Raw genomic sequence first — 12,746 nt, forward strand, 5'->3', positions numbered from 1 at the left:
AGTGTGTCTAGAGGTTGTATTCTCCTAGTCCAGAGATTCTTAACTTGGGGTCACTAAACTTGTTCCTGGTTTTGTTTTTGTTTTAATATTTTGATAACTTTATCTTGATACAATTGATTTCCTTTATACTCCTATGTATTTCATTGTATGCATTTAAGAACCTTCTTTCCAGAAGGGATCCACAGGCTTCACCAGACACTGCCAAAGAGGTCCAGGACACAACGTAAGACAGACAATCCTTGTGTTAGTAGAATGTAAACTCCTCATAGGCAGTGACTAAACATCCTACTTTGTACTTATATCCAAAGCTCTTAGCATACTGTAGGTGATTAATAAATGCTTAGTGATAGTCTGATGGTGAAAAGAGCTCAGAACTAGGAGTCAAGAGACCAGGTTCTAGTCCTTGCTCCAAGAATGTGAAGGAGTGTCCTATTCATGAAAGAGGGATTAGCCTTGCTCCTCTTGGCTCCAGAAGGCAGAACAAAGAATGATGGGAGAAAGGCACAGGGAGGCGGATCTAAGCCTAATGAAGGGAAAATTTCCCAACAACTAGAATTCCCAATCCAGATGTAGAAAGAGCTGCCTCAGGAGGTAATGAGTTCCTCATCCCTGGAGGGCTTCAAGGAAAGGTTGCAGGATCACTTATCTGGTAAATTGTGGAGGACAAAAGCTCTGTTTCCTCATCTGCACCTCCTGGCTTCCTTCACATCCCAGCTAAAGGCCACCTTCTACAGGAAGTCTTTCTCCATCCCCCTATCAATGCTAGAGCTTTTCCTCTGTTGATGGTGTCCAGTTGATGCTGTCTATAGCTGGGCCCTCCAGTTGTTCACTTGTAGGCTCCCCCATTAGACTATGAGGGGCTCCAGGGCAGGGGCTCTCTAATGCCCTTCTTTGTATCCCCAGTACTTAGCACCTGGCATGTAGTAGGCACTTTTTAAAATTTTGTTGGCTGGCTAGGTGACTTCTGAAGTCCTTTCTTACCCCTGAAATTCTGTGAATGGTCATACACAAGAGTTAGCAAGAGATTTCAAATGCACAAACATATGCTCTTTCCCTGCCTTGGCCCTGGTCTTCCCCACTCTCCCTGTGACTATATGAACTGAGGATCAGACCCCAGTGTTTCTCTTCTCTCTGTACCAGCCCATTCAGCCCATCTGGGCTGAAAAAGAGCTTCAAGAGTCAGAAAAGAAAAGGTGCATTAACTCTACAGTTATTCTTCTTCCCACCTTCTTCATCTGTGCTCTAGCCACCACCCTGTCCACCATCCCAAGCATGGTTTTGTACTTAGCTACATTGTATTTCTTCTGGATGCACTTAAATGTATATATGTAGCTCTCTTAATAGAATATAAGTGCACTGAGGGCAAGAACTGTTTCATTTTTCGTCTTTGTCACTCTAGAGCCTAGCACTACATTGTAAACACTTAATTCATTGATTGAATGATAAATTGTAACCATTATGTCACACTGTCTCTCCCACACTTTTTCTGACATTCCAGAGTCCTATAAGTTCCCAAAGTGGGTGATATTGCCCCCTGGGGGGTGCTGGAATGATCCTGGGAAGCAGTAGTAGCCTCGGGTGAAATTGGGGGATGTTGAATAAAAATAAGGGGTTGGTGGAAGCATGAAGAAAGAAGGGAAGAGAAGAAAATTTTGAAAAACCATTCATACATGTTTTATCTGTTGCATAACAGAGTTAAAGGCATAGTGATTACATCATTTTCCAAATAAACACACAAAATGCAAGTTATAACTGATCAGTGGTCAAGTCTGCCAACAGGTCTTAACAAGCAAGTGTTGGCAAGTGAGTGTATCCCATATTGTAGGGAAGTCCAGCTTGCATTGACAGGAATATATGCACATAATGACTTGTTTACAATATGATACTGTACAGTTACATGATGCAATATTGCATCATTAAAATTTCAATGCAAGAAAAATCCCAAATTTACAATAAATTATTAAATTTAAGATGCATCAAATTTTTTTAAATATTTTATATTTTTTTAAATGATGCAAAATTTTTTTTTTAAAAAAACCATTAAAGGGTTAAAGAAAGTAGATTTCTAGAGGGGCACTGAGTAAATTTTTTTAAAGGGGGCAGTAGGTCAAATAAGTTTGGGAACCTCTGCTCCAGACCTTCATTTTTAACTGTTGGCTAATAGATATACTCTTCATTAGGATGTCCTACCAGGACACTGAAATTTACATGTTCAAAACTTGACTCTTCATCTTCTTGCCAGCTTCCCCAACACACACACACTCTCTCACTCACACACACACACTCTCACTCACACACACACACACATTCACACACACAAACACACACACACATACACACACACATTCACACACACAAACACACACACATTCACACACACACATACACACACATATTCTCACTCACAAACACACACATACACACACACACTCACACACACAAACATACACACACACACACACACACACCAACCTCTCTAGGTATGGAACCCCTCCTATTATCCCAGGCACCAGCCTGAAGACCTTCAAGTCATCTTCCTCCTGCTAGTCACCTCCCCTCCCTGGGTCTCAGTTTCCTCATCTAGGAAGAGAGACTAGATGGTCTCAAGGCCCTTTCCAGCTTTGAATCCTGGGATTCTTTATAACTTTGTCTACAAGCAGAGAGTATTCTACCACCATTGACTGAAAGATAAAATCCAAATCCTCAGGTTGGCATTCAAGGCCCTTTATAACCTAAATCCAAGCAGTCTTTCCAAACTTATGAAGGATATGTGTGGGGGTTGTATAAATATACACATGTTACTCATAGACGGCAAGAATAAATAGGATTTGAAGTTGGAGCCACCCTTCAAAAAATTGGAGCAGGGATATACCTTTGCTGTCAGAATGCCATCTGGGGGGAGGGGTAGGCAAGGTGGATTATCTCTGAGTCTACACAATCTCGCACCCAACGCCAAAGAAGCCTATCAGGCTAGAATCATCTCTGTAAGTCACCCCACTCAATATTTCTGGTCTAGGGATACGATCAGTTTAGAACAAACATCACTTCCCTGATCCCCCTTAATGGCACTCTTAATGCCCTTCACTTGGGCAGCTAGGTGGGGCAGTGGATAGGGTACTGGGCTTAGAATCAGAAAGATTCATGTTCATGAGTTCAAATCTAGGACTTAGATACTTACTAGCTGTGTGACCTTGGGCAAGTCACCGAACCCTCTTTGCCTCAATTGAGCTGGAGAAGGAAATGGCAAACCACTCCAGTATCTTTGCCAAGAAAACCTCAAATGGAGTCACAAAGTTGGACGTGATAAAAATGACTAAACGACAAGACCTCCACTTATATACAACATTTAACCTCTCCACTGAATACTAACTCCACAAAAAACCATTAAAAACAGTGAATAGCAAATATACTCATTTATCCAAGTAAAACAGCAAACAAAAATGGAGATATCTCTCTGAAGAATGTGTCTGGAACCAACTTAGTCTCTCACGCAGTACTCGCCATTCTCTCAACCAATCGGGAGCCATTTCTCTGCATATAAAACTCCTCCAGATGTGGGTGGAAGCCAAGTTATGCTTATTCCCCACTACTAGCCTACATGCATCCTCATGTCCAATCAGGTCGGCCTCCTTTCTCTCCCCAGAACATTCTGTACTCATTCCTGCCTGTTGCTCATGCTCTCCCATTGAAATGCTACTCATTCCCTAGTGCCTAGCTCAACTCCCACCAGTGAAGACTTTCCTGACTAATGCAATTCCCAATGATCTATTTCCCTGGCCTCCTGGAGCACTTACTGTCTCATTGGGTTGTTGTTGTTCATTCTTCATTCTTGAAGAGGACCAGTGACATCAGGAGGGTGATGTCTTGACTTGCAAGTGAATTGGAATTTAGTGTGGGTACCCTTCATACAAAGAGGTGCTGTTCTCTCATTGTTTTTTCTGCTTGTTCTATTTCTGTCTGTCTCAGTGTTTAAACTGTAAGAATCTGGAAGCCAGGGGCGATGTCTTAAAGAGCAGTGTATCTCTCCTCCCACTGCCACCACCACCATCCTCTGCCTATCAAATAGATATTCAATAATAAATCATAGACTTTTAACCATAGGGCACTTTAGAGACTCCCTAGTCTACCCCGCCCCATTTCTCCCCCCAGAGGAGGAAACTAAGACCCAGAGAGGGTAGCAACAAGAGAGCCAGGATTTGAACCCAGATCCTGAGACTTTAAATATACTCCTCTTTGCACTAAACTACACTGCCTCTCTCAACTAAGCTTCAGACCTTCATTTTCAACTGCCTGCTGACAGATATGATCTTCGTTTCGACATCCTACCAAAATACCAAACTCAACATGTTGCAAACTAAATTGCATCTTCTTGTCAACTTACCCTCTCCCCATGCACCCCACCCTGGTTACCTTAGTTACCCAGGCTCAGATACATCTTCCACTCCTACCTGTTTCTGACCCTTTGCTACCACACATACATCTGATAAGCTACCTCACTTCACTGATTCGCCTTCAACAATATAGCTAGCATATGTTGCTTCTTCTCCATTCCCATTGTCACGATTCCTTGCCATAGGAGGCTCTCCTTCCCTTCCTTGTTTGGGAAGGAGGAGTTGATAAGAAGACCTTTGATCAATCCAGTCCCTACAAACCACTTAATAAAATTATAGAAAGGGGCATATATCAGTGACAAAGAAGTGGGAAGGTTTTCTCCATTTCAGATTTCTAGTGGTTATAGTCCTAGCTAATGAACATTTATTAAGCGCCTACTATGTGCCAGGTACTCTGCTAAGCAGTAAGGATACAAAGAAAAGCAGAAGACAGCCCTTGCCTTAAGAAGGAGAAGACAATATACAAAAGGAAACAGAAAGGGCGTGGGGGAAGGGAAGGGCATGATACAGAGGTCCAGAGTAGGGCATCTGGATAGGGAATGAAGAGGTGGCTGACCTAGGCTCCCTCCTTAAATGGAGTTTCTGGGGAAGAAAAGCTTTCTGCTCTTTCCAGTCAGAGGCAAGGATGACCCCAGATTACTGAAGGTCTGAGTTCCAGGGTGAAGTGGTCTTGCAAGATGAAGAAGTTCCTAGGGCACAAAGGTGATGTCCAGAAAGGGACAGCCAGATGGGAAATGCTGGTAAACTGTTTGTGGCTTACATCCTGAATGACAGATTTGCAGATTCTAAACACTAAGAAACAGAGAGACTCATCCATGCCTTATAAAGGATGCGCCCCTTTCAAACTCTGATGAGCCTGGGGAAAGGAAGTGTAATGAAATATTCACACTTGACTGCTTTAGAAGGTACGAAGAAATTCCTCAATCAATTCATTAGGCAACCAGCCATAGGCTTGTTGAAGGATTTGCCCCGCCCTCTGGTGGCCTTCATAAGTATGAGCAAGCTTTGAGAAGGGAGTACTCCCTGGCAATCGAGAAGAGAGCCAATCATGGAGGGAAAAGTTTTGAAACAGAATTCCCTTCACCTTTTTCCTCGTACTCTCTCCTCCCCTGCCGCTGGCAAAGACAACTCTCCCAACAGGAGATGCCCAGAGGTATGCTAGAGTCAGCTTTCAGCTCCAGAGATCCAGTTGTTAAATCTGGCATGTGAGCATTTATCCCTTGGAAATTGGCTAATGATACAAATCAGGGCTGGATTTTTTATTCTGATGATTTTAAGACTTAAGAAAGTGATGAAGAAAATATCAATAGTGCAGATTCAACTTAAAAGTATGCCAAACATACTTTTTTTTCTTCTGGAAATCCAGTTACCAAAATTCCCCCAGGAGATGCCTGTACCCAACAGAAAGCAGGCCCAAGGGAGTAGGCCCAGGGAGCCAAGCATAGATGACATGATCAGGAGATATACTGAGGGCAGTGGCAACCACCTGAGAACACCAGAGAAGAGATGTCAGGACTCTCCAGTGCTAGAGGGATGAAAGGCCTTGCCTATTTTTATCTTCTCAGCTTGTGGACTCAATGTGTTTGCCCACTTTCCCCACTGACACCATGAGTATTCGGGGAAAGAGTGCACACCAGGTTTATGGGGAAGGCATTTTGTAGCCACTATTCTTGTTTGCCATTTTAATTAATGCCTTTGCTTTGAGCTAATTTGTTCTCTGTCTATAGTGGGTAAACCCACTGATGGGGACTTGTAAACTATAGTATCAGGAGTGCAACATCACAGAGTCCCTTGAACCTGGGATTGTCATCCTCGGGGGCACCCAACTTGTAAATGGGAGTTGGGCAGGGGAGAGCCCATAGGGGGCACTCCATTTGTATCACTTCAACAGCTTCCTATGCCTTCTCCTCGCTCCAGTGCCCCTTACATACCTATCCACAACAAAGCAACCTTCAGAATAAACACCTGATCACTTCACTGCCCTGCTTAAGGACCTCCCATTGCCCAAGTGATAAAGACTAAGGTCATCATTCGGCTACATTTTCTTGCTACTAGAAATCAGTCAATCAACAAGCATCCAATAATATAATCCAAAGAGGATTTATTAAACACCTAGCACGTACACCACCCTTCTCAGGGAGCCAAGGCTCAACATGTAAAGAAATAAGAGGAAGGAAGAGACCCCAGTTAAGGGGATCAACAATGCAATGGCTAACTCCCATTCCAGAAGATTAAAATGAAGCACATTACCCCCTACCAAAATGGAAGATGGATTCAAGAAGCTGGAGAGCGATATTCTCCCTCACAGCCCACACGGGAATTGGTTTTGTCAGATTATGCATATTTGTTACAAAAGCTCTGTTTTTCTTTCCTTTTTATTTCTTTTCCAATGAGAAAGGGGTTGAAGGGCAAGGAAGCATAGGAAAAGAGAAGAAAAGACAAAAAGGATCATTGGGGCATCTTTTAATGAAGAAAGAAGAACAAAAGGTCAGAAAGAAGCACAAATAAGCAGGAATTTTTGTCCCACATCTTCATCAGTTAAAATCCTACTACCCATCACCATCATGACCTATCTCAAATGTTGGCCAGTCAGTTAACAAATATTATGTACCTAACATGGGCCAGGCACTATGCTAAGTGCTGAGGATACAAAGAAAAGCAAACAACAGCCCCTGCCCTCACTTTCTCCAGGAAGTCTTTCCTGACCCCTCTGTCCTATGAACTCATTGCCCTTTATTTTTTTTTATTTTATTTCATTTTTTTTTTCAATTAACATAAAGCCACTTTGTCTCCCTCCCATCCACATTCCACCATTGAAAAAGAGACAAAGAAACCTTTTGTGACGAAGGCACATAGTCAAGCAAAACAAATTTCCCCAGTAGCCATGTCAAAAAAAAATATGTCTCAATCGGCACCATGAGCACGTCATCCATCTGTCAGGAAGTAGGTAGCATGTTTCAACATGAGTCTTCTGGGGTCGCATGGTTGGTCATTTTGTTGATCAGAGTTCCTAAGTCTTTCAAATTTGTCTGTCTTTCCCTTTGGCCCTCTTGGCCTCTTTCATAAGTTAAAGGTAGAAACAAAGTACAGTAAAGAGAACACTGTTGTTGTTCGTCCTTCATTCTCAAAGAGAAATCAGCAGGGTGATGTGTTGACTTGCAAGTGAATTGGATTTGAGTGAGGCAAAGCTGTGCAAAGTCATCAGCCTCACTCTCTCCTCTGAAGTCACTGGAGTCCAGTGGCAAGACACAGGCTAAGACAACTGGCGATGGCCCCAGATGCAGTGGGCGACCTTGGCCTTTTTAAGCTAGGTCTTTCCCTTTAGCGTCAAAAGACCTAGGTTTAAATCTTGGCTCTACCTGACCTTGGGCATCTCAACCTCTCTCTGCCTAAGTTTCCTCAGTTGTAAAAAGGTATGGGCATGGGAAGGGCATAGACTGGAGAACCTCTAAGTCCCTTCCTTCCACCTTTAAATCTATAATGCTATAATCTTGTAATAAAGCTATTGTCAAGTCAGGGACTGTGTGATTCATCTATAACACACACACACACACACACACCATGGACAGGATCCTACACGTTGTTGTTGTTCGGTTGTATCTGACTCTTCATGACCCCATTTGGGGTTTTCTTGGCAAAGATACAGGAGTGGTTTGTCATTTCTTCTCCAGCTCATTTTACAGCTGAGAAAACTGAGGCAAACAGGGTTAAGTGACTTGCCCAGGGTGCAAGATAATATTTGCTGAGTTGAATAGAAATAGAATAAATGATGAAAAAAATGGATGAAGTCGTTGCAACATTACAGGAGAATTTAAGGAAAGCTAAACAGAGCAAGGAGGGGAGGGGGAAAAGGGGAGGGAGGGGAAGGGAAGAGAAAAAAGGGAAGGGAGGGGAAGGATGGCCCTGGGAGGGAGCACAGAGCCTATTAGGCTTGTCTTAGCTAAGGCCTCCTGGTCCATTCTTCCCTTAGAGAGGCTGGGAGGTCTCTAACATCAGTGATATCTTAGATTTCTCAGTTTTTTCTTACCCCACATAATAATCCCTTGACAAAACTTGGCATTTCTTTCCTCATAATATCTGTCCCATCCCTTTGCTTTCCTCACTGAGGCCACCTTAACTTAGGTCCACCTCTCATCTCTCTTGGACTATGGCAATAGTTCCCTAATTGACCTCCCTGCCTCATGCATCACCCTCTCCAACCCATCCTTCATACAGCTGCCAGTAATCTTCCTAAAGCAGAGGTCAGACTATGACATTCCCTGCTCAGTAAACTCCAGGGGCTCCCCATTACCAGTAGCATCAATTAGAAACTCCTGTTTTGCATTCAAAGACTGGCCCCCACCTCCCTTCACAAATTGTTGTTGTTCAGTCCTGTGTGATTGTTTGTGACCCCATGAACCATACTGTCCATGGGGTTTTCTTGGCAAAGATATTAGGATGGTTTGCCCTTTCCTTCTCCAGTTGATTAAGACAAACAGGGTAAGTGACTTGACTTAAGGGTCACACAGCTAGTGAGTGTCTGAGGCTGGATTTGAACTCAGGTACGATGTTTAAAAAGTTCAAGAGACATGGTTTCTGGGTAATTTAATCGTTTTATTAATAAAAAGAGGTCAATGGCACTCTTGAATGCCAAAGACCTCTCATGGCAGTGGGCTCACAGTTTATATGCCCTTGGAAAAGTAGGTGTTCCTGAAGGTGGCCATCAACTCTGGTTAACAATTAATGAGAGAATGGATATTACAATGAGGGGCTGGGCTATATGAGGGTCTTGAGGTAATGACTTGGATCACCCACGACTTGGTCAAAGAGACTTGTCAGTTTCAATATCATCTGTCGGACATTTTCCCAGACCTGTCTGAGCAAACACAATGAGTGGTAATCCACCCATTAGCCTAAACTTAGAATTTCTTTTACCATCTGATTAGATCTTAGCCTGGGTAAGTCTTTGCCTCAGATTTTCCACACTGGTTGAGTTCTGAATGAGGAAGTAGAAAAAAAAGGGGGGAAACCTTGGTCTTGATTCAATAATTAATTATTCATACAAGAGAAAAACACAGTTATCCCTTCTTCATCGTGACTTTCCCCATTTTGGTTTCAATATATCAATGGTCAGCATAAGAAATGAAATGAGAATTTTGGGGGAGTTTTGCAGAAGCCACAGACAACACACAAAAGCCAGCAGACGACCTAGAAGAAGTTTAGAATCTCAGAAATGCATAAAATATATGTATAGTATTATATAATATCAACATATTTTATCTTTTAATACCATAATAATTCAGACTTCTCTGGTGCAAAGGGCAGGGCAAAGATTATTACGTGGATTTCCCAGATCGTAGGGACACCAGGTCCCTAACTCCAACGTGTGGAAGGGATAACTGTAATCATTTCTCTCACAGGCCTTTCCAGCACTCTATCCACTGAATCAGCTAGCTGCCTCCCTCTATCTTGTATCCACAATGCCATCTCTCCCAGCTAGACTGTAAGCTTCCCAAGGGCAAGGATCATTTCACTTTTCTTTCTGTATCTCCAGCACCTGGCATATAGTAGGCACTTAATAAATGCTTGTTGATTGAATTGCAAAGTGACAGTGGTTTTACTTTATTTCCTTCAATGAAAGGCAGTGTGGTGTAATGGATAGAGATCTGGCCTTGGAACCACCTCGGACATATATGTGACCCTGGGCAAGTTTCATCTCACATAACTCTCAGGGCCCTGGGCAACTTTCTCATAAATCACAGAGAAGGTGACAACTTATTTTAGTAGAGGGAGTTCCCTCATCCAGGAGTTCCATAAATTCTACTGGCTTCCCAACACTTCTAAGGATCCATTAAAAATTCTGTTGTTCTTTCAGAGCCCTTCCCAACCTAATCTCTAATCTATCTTTACAACCTTATTACACATTATTCCCCTTCACATGTGCTTCTGTCTAACCAAACTGGCCTTCTTTCTGAAACTACAGAACTCTCCATCTTCCATCTCTAAACCTTCGCACTGGCTGTGCCCTATGCCTGGAGTGCCCTCCCTCTTCACCTCTGCCTCTTAGAATTCCTAGCTTCCTTCAAGATTCAGCTCATGAGCCACCTTCCACATGGAACCTTTCCTGATTCCCAGAGCTGTTAGGATTTTTCCAGTGAAATGGAGCACTAGACTTAGAGTCAGGAAGACTTGAGTTCAAATCCTGCCTCAGATACTTACTAGCTGTATGACCATGGGCAAATCACTGTATCTCCGCAGCTTCAGCTTACCTATAAAATGGGAATAATAGTAGCATCTACCTCATACAAAGTTATGAGGTTTAAATGAGATAATATCCATAAAAGTCTTGGCAAACCTTAAAACCCTGCATAAATTCTATTATTACCATTGTTGTTATTATTATTACTATATGCTGGCTCTCCTAGCTGGATTGTAAGCTACTTAAGGCCAGGGACTGTTTCACCCATATCTTTGTATCCCCAGTCCCTGGCACATAATAGGTACTTAATAAATGCTTGATTCAGTTTAAAAGTGACATCAGAGATTAAATGAAAATGATGGGTTTTTTTTAAACCTTTATTTGAATAAGAGGCAGTGTAGTATAGTGGATAGGGTGCTGTGCTGGTCTTAAAACCAGGAATATGTGGATTCAAGTCCAGCCTCTGACCCATACTGACTGTGTGACCCTGAACAAGTCCCTTGAACTCTCAACGCTCTGGGAAACCTCTCTCTGACTATGAGATGCAGAGAAAGTGCTGACCTACATGGATGGAGCGTGGAAGGAACCAGGGCTGTGTCAGGGGCTATTGCAGTGGCTATGGCCACAGCTAGCTCCCTATGCAAGCACACTGGCTCATCCCCCACTTGGTGGTTTGATTATAAAGTCTGGCCCAGAGGCTGTAAGATGGTCAGAAACGGTTTTCAGGAACTTGATCTATCAGAAGGATGCTTTCTTCAGTTCTTGACTGAAGAACGGAAATAATGCTTTCTATCTTTTTATTCTTGTTATATTTTTTAAATCAATTTTATTGATAGCTTTTGTTTTTAAATCACCTGAATTTCCCTCTATTTGGTTTTTTTTCTTAATTTTTTGGCAATTGGGGTTAAGTGACTTGCCAAGAATCACACAGCTAGTGTCAAGCGTTTGGTCTAAAGCCGCATCCGAACTCAGATCCTCCTGACTCCGAGACCGGTGCTCTATCCACTGCACCACCTAGCTGCCCCCCCTTGTTTTTAAAGAAAAAAGGAGGAAACAAGAAAAACAATTGGCAAAAACAATCAATATATTGAAAAATGTCCCACACCCATGGACCTCCCACTTGTGCCAAGGAGCAGGGAGGGAGGGAGGTCCTCCCATCTCTTCTTTGCCCCTCCCCCCTTTTCCATAAAGTCGCAACATTCACTTTCCATTGTTTAGGGGATATTTTTTCCATTGACATTATTGTAGTCATTGAATGTATTGTTTCCTTGCTTTGCTTACTTCACTCTCCAACCATTCATACAGATCTTTCCATGCTTCTCCATCACCATATTCATTGTTTCTTATTGCACATTTCCTTCATTTCCCACAATTTGCTTAGCCATTCCTCAATCAACAGGCATCTACTATTTCCAGTTCTTTGCTACCACAAAAAGTGCCGCTATAAATATTTTGGTATATGCGGGGGAGGGGGGAATTCTTATTATCAATGACCTCTCCTTGGGGTATAAGCCTAGTAGTGGCATCTCTGGGTCAAGGACTATGGGTATTTTATTCATTTTATTTGCATAATTCAAAATTGTTTTTCAAAATGGTTGTACTAGTTCACAGCTCCACCAATGCTGCCTTAGAGAGCCTAAATCACCCAACTCCTCCAACAGTGATTATTCTCATCTTTTGTCACCTTTGGCAATTCACTGGATGTGATGTAAAACCTCAGGGTTTTAATCTGCATTTTTCTTACTACTAATGACTTCATATAGTTGTTAATGGTTTTCTATTCTTCTTTCAAAAACGGTTCATTCATATTGACTCCCAGCATTTTCACTGGCTATTTCACATGCCTAGAATGCTCTCCTTTCTGGCTTCCTTCACATCTCAATTAAAATCCCACCATCCACGGGGGAGTTAGTTCTAGTTAGCCTTCCTTCTATTGATTACTTTCTATTTATCCTGTCTGTCTTGTTTGTTAGATTGTGAGCTCCTTGACAGCAGGGACTGTCTTGCTTTTCTTTGTGTCCCTACACAAAGCACACTAGCAACTGTGTCTGGCACATAATAGGCACTTAATAATTACTCATTAACTGACTGACCATTTATCTAATGAGGAATGGCTTTTGGTTGGTCACACACACACACACACACACACACACACACACACACACACACACACACAC

The sequence above is a fragment of the Vombatus ursinus genome, unplaced genomic scaffold (assembly GCF_900497805.2).
Source record: "Vombatus ursinus unplaced genomic scaffold, bare-nosed wombat genome assembly UNPS02000749.1, whole genome shotgun sequence".
In the NCBI taxonomy this organism is placed as follows: domain Eukaryota; kingdom Metazoa; phylum Chordata; class Mammalia; order Diprotodontia; family Vombatidae; genus Vombatus; species Vombatus ursinus.